Raw genomic sequence first — 5,118 nt, forward strand, 5'->3', positions numbered from 1 at the left:
CTACTTACTACTTTTTATTATGCCACTCTACTACATTTTGAAGAATAATAATAATAGTTGTTACCTTGATTTGCTTTATATTTTCTAGGTATTCATGTCACCAGAAAATTATTTGTTCATTTTATTTCAATATTTATGTCTCACTTCTTTTTCATGTCTTTTTTTATTTTAAATGAGAGAGAGAGAAACATCAATGATGAGAAGGAATCATTTATTAGCTGCCTCCTGCATGCCTCTCACTGGGGATCAAGCCCACAAATCAGGCATGTGCCCTGATCTGGGAATGCAATCATGACCTAGCTCGTAGGTCGATGCTCAACCAGTGAGCCACTAGCTGGGCTTTTCCATGTCTTATTACAGGACTTTTCAAGACAATACCAACTACTGTCAGGGAATGTGGGCATTCAAACTCCTAGAAGTTTCCTCTCCATCATGTAAGAGCTATGGGATGGTATTTGAAATAAGGTCTCTCACAGTCATATGTACCCCTTCCTTGTGCTTCCGACCCCCTTCAGCCACCAGTGGCATCGCTCTGTTGAGAAAACTGGCACACCACGAGAGCAGTTAAGAGGCGGATGGATTTCAGAAGCCTGAGTTTTGAAGATTGTTGGCTCCAATGACTATTCCATAAACAAATACTTGGATCATTGATAGAGATCCTCATCCTCACACTAGACTATGTTCCTCCAATCGGGAGGCAGGAAAGAAGTGAGCCTGGCCCTAAGGTGCTGATCCTTGGAGAGGGGAACGACAGGAACTCAAGATCGGGTGGCAGAAACCCAGCCAATTACTGAGTGCACATGAGGGGCTCACAGAAACCTCACCTTTCTCTGCCTGGGTCCAGTTGTGCCTTCGCCCAGGCTCTGCCCAGCCAGGCTCCTCATCGGTGTTGGTCTACTACGTGCTTCAAGGTCTCACGTGGATGCCACAGGTGCTGTTGAGGGAAACCTCTCCTGAGCATCGAGACTTCGGCGTGGGCAGGGTTCATGGGGAGAAGTGTAAGGGGTGTGAGCGTGAAGGCCTCCGGTCCTTTGAGTCAGAGGGGAAGGAGTCTGGTGCCTCAGGGTCAGTGACAGGAGCCAGCAGGCCGGGGTGAGGGTGGTCACCCCCAGCTCTGTGCTATATCCCCAAATGAGGGTTTTACGGAGTATTTTTTAGAATTTTGGAATTTGCAAACTCTCCTCAAGTGATTTTGTAAAGCAACATTCACTGCAATTATGAAGTCTTGAGTATTTTTTAAAATATTCTAATCACAAGCTAAACAGGGGTGAGCCCCAGGAGAAGGGAAAGAACATGGTGAGCGGGTCTGCCTGTGGCCCACTGTCAGCAGCCACTGCACTGGGTTCACACACCCTGCACATGTGCGACGCAGGGGCATTAGCTGTGAGAGGCGAGAGGGCCTCTGTGGAGCCCGGGTGAACGGCCTCACCAGAATTCTCCCCACAGCAGCCCCAGTTCTTCTTCAGCGCCGAGGCCTTAGGGGACGCAGTGGTGAGGGTGAAAGAGAGACGGTGGTTCATTATTTCTCACCCATGGCCCCTGTAGAGCGCTGGGTGGCTCCCTGGCTTCCTGGGCCTCGGGAAGCCTGTGGGTTCAGGCTATGGGTTTCCCTGTAGTTGGGTCTGCTCTGCTTTCATTGCGAGCTGAACCTCCAACCCGCCCTGTACCCGGGGGTTATTGGTGTAAGCTGGCTTCAAAACTATGGGCTGAGGCAGCAGAGCGAGTGTAAGAGCCGTGCGCTCTGCCAGGCTGGGCAGCTGGCCCTATGGCACAGAGCCCGGCGCAGACCTGGGAGCCACTGAGGGCGCAACCTGCTGAGGTCCGTGACTCGTTTGTAACGCTTTGCAGGTGCAGGCCCTCTCCCACTGGACTTCGGTGGCCACTTGTCCAGTGGTGATTACAGCTCCATTTGGCTGCCTCAAAGGCCAGTACACCTCCACGCCCACCATTTCTTGTGACCCTTCTACTTGCCACAGCAAAAATAGTGTATTTTCTTCACTGTCTGTTTAGTTTTTCCCCCAAGATACATCGATGAAGAGAAGAAAAGTCTCAGTGTTTCCTTTCCTTCCCAGTGCCACCATCTCTGAGTGTTGTACCTGCTTGCCCCTCAGGCCACACCCTCCACCTCTCACCCACCTGCGTCTCTCTCTAAAATCACCTCCAAAGTTATCCTCTTGAAAAATAAACAATTTCCAGAGGAACATATTGAAGACAGTAAAAGAAAATACCATGTTTCTTTAATGTTGACCCATCAAAAGGTCCATAACCAAGTTAACATTTGACCTGTCGAGGAGAGTTCCAGATCTTTCCTTCAGAACTGCAGTCACTCCTGTGATTGAAGTGTGGGAAAGTGCTTCCCTAGGGGTGTCAGCTACTGCTGGTGCAAACGCAAAGGTGAACAGCTCTGGAGGGCAAGGCTTCCCTGAGCCCAGAACAGAGGAAGGAGGAGAGGACAGGAGCTGCCCTCTGAGAAGACTGTGTTCAGCTGAGTGAGAAATCACTGCTGCAATCAGCAAGCTCAGCTCTTTCTGGCACGGCAGCCATTCCCTCCACTCCAGCTACCGAGTCCCAGAAAAAGGTGAAGGATGGACAGACGTAGAGAACACGTGGGACAGACAAGGAGCTGCTGGTTTTGTGCCTGCAGGAAGGGGACCAGACACCAGTGTCACGGCTCCATCTGCAAGGCCTGCGTGGGGGCCCTGGGGACGCTGCGCAGGGCTCGGGGGCAGCTCCGACCGCAGGTGGGCTGAGAAACGGGCCGACTTGGCCATTTGGGGATCTTGTATTGAGGATGCTCCCTTGTGGAATAGGTGAGCTCCACATCGGTGTGAAACCTCAGCACAGCCGGAAGGTCCTCGGGGTCCAGCTGGAGCTGGACTGTCCTTCCTGGGTGCGGTTCTCCGGAAGGCGGGAAGCGTGCCATTCCCACCCGAGTCCCAGGTGTCAGCCGACTCCCCAAGGGCAGAGGCAAGGGGGATCACCCCCATTCTGACCAAGTTACTGCCATGAATACAAGGCTAAGCCTCAGCCCAAATAGCTTTGATCCCCAAGAGGAAAGGGCCCTGCCGTCCAGGCCAGGAGCTGCTGGGTGCGCCACACATGCAGGCCAGGCTGGCCCCGGAGGCCGCCTGCGGGCGCCCTCAGCGGAACTGAACGGGAGCTTCTCAGAAGGCAGGTGGACAGTCTGTGTGCTGTTTGTTCACTAAGTGAATGTTGGCAAGTGCCCCTTGCCATGGAGTCGTGGCCTGGGCATTGGGCCAGGCCAGGGGAGGTCAGTAGTGAGGCAGGGCTGTTTCTTGCAATCCCTCCAGCTGGAGAGCTGTGGTCATTGTGCTGACTCTCCTACACATAACGGCACACAGGCCTCCACTATAGATCTAGGGCTTACAGATCCAAAGTCAGGGGCAAAGCACAGCCGTGATCTCATGCATGTAGGTTTGGAATCACAGAATACAGCTTGTCTGCCGCGGCTGCTGAGGCATGAGCTCCCATCTGGGCTCTCTGTCCTGAACACTTCTGTAAACATCCAGGAGGCCATGCTGACTCTGCTGCCAGGATCTCCTCTGAGGTTGGCCAGGCATCTTTCAGAAACACCTGCTGTCCCTTTGCTTTTACCAATGGCTCTTTCTCTGAGTCGAGCTTAACAGTCCCAGCAATGGCACATGCTATTACTAACGGTGGAGAGAATCAATAGCTGGCCAGGTATTGCGTGGACTCGACCTTGAAAATTCCTGATCCCATATAGTACCCCCCGCGTGGTGGCGTCTCCCACAGCCTCAGGCAAGGCCCGCTACTGCCAGGGGAGGGCATGTAACATGGCAGCACATCAGACCCCAGGGGACAGGGAAGCATGACTCGCTGTCTCGCAGGAAGTAGGGGCCCTGCACTCCCAAGAGGAAGACTAGTTTGGGTGGGAGACTTCCTGTCCAGGCCAGCACCTGCAGCTTTATGTGGCTAACAGTCCATCACAGGCTGATCACTGGCGTTTGTGTAGCTGGTAACAGTGCTGTTTACCACAGAGCCCTGAGCAAGAGTGGATGGCTATCATTATAGGTAAATATCCTGGGCTTGTTAGGAGGGTCTGGAGCCACTGCAATCCTTATTCTGGGGGTGGCGAACGTCTGGCCCATGTGGGCCATATAAGGCCCTCGAAATCATTCGGTCTGGCCCTGCCAAGACATTAGGGGTGAGTTAACTAAATGTTTGACCGAATACAGCAGCTAATTTTTAAGGTGATGATTCTGTAAGGCCTGCGAATGGTGTTAGAACATTCACATGGCCCTGAGCAGGAAAAGGTCCCCTACCCCCCGACCCCCGGCCCCCAGCAAACCATGACTTGGCTCTGGCAGCTCTCAAAGTCCCTCCTCATGTCGGACACGGTGCTGAGGCCACCCATGCCCTGGAACTGTCTAGGGACTTTGTGCCCCGGCCTTTCGGGTTCGCTGCAACAAGGCACCACTGTATCCAAACTTAATCACACAACCTGGGCAAGTCTGGGCCTTGAGGGGATCCCTGACACCCTGACTCAGTCCTGCAGACTGGGGATACTTCCTAACATGCTTGACTTTGTCTTCACCAAGCCTGTGTGCACCAGGCATCTACTACTAACTTCATTAACCAGGGAAACGGCAGCAGTCACTCCGCACTCTGGACATATGTTGGCTACTGTGGCTTGGTCAGCAATGATCAACTGGGCTACTCCTGGTCCGGAAAACTCAGCAAATTTGCCCACAACCCCAACCTGGCTGAGGTGCTGGCCAGGGATTAAAACCATGTCAGTGGAAGTGTGCAGGGGCAGGGATTTTCCAAACTGTAGCTCATCCCGGGAAGCACCATGCTCATTGGAAGACCCAGCACGACAGCTTCTTCCATCCCACCTGCACCCCAACCGAGAACACTCAAACCATGGAGCATGGTACAGGGTGAGTCCCAGACCACCGGGCCTCCTGGGTACTAATACTCCTGCCGCTGAAAACCACCCCTGCCAGATTCACCCGCGGGAAGCTCCTGAGTGAGGCAGGAAGTCCACATTTGCACAAAGCCTATGAACCCCACTTTGAAATTCAGATTGTTCTCTGTGTCTCTCAAATTTCAGGTCTTGATTCCTTTGTAACTCTC

At 53.0% G+C, this 5,118-nt stretch overlaps 1 pseudogene; it reads right to left on the bottom strand.

The window, feature by feature from the left end:
* Positions 1–4,300: 4,300 nt before the first annotated feature.
* On the bottom strand, positions 4,301–4,914 carry LOC102751818 (annotated as a pseudogene).
* Positions 4,915–5,118: the final 204 nt, after the last annotated feature.

This window comes from Myotis davidii, unplaced genomic scaffold (genome assembly GCF_000327345.1).
Source record: "Myotis davidii unplaced genomic scaffold, ASM32734v1 scaffold642, whole genome shotgun sequence".
Taxonomy (NCBI): domain Eukaryota; kingdom Metazoa; phylum Chordata; class Mammalia; order Chiroptera; family Vespertilionidae; genus Myotis; species Myotis davidii.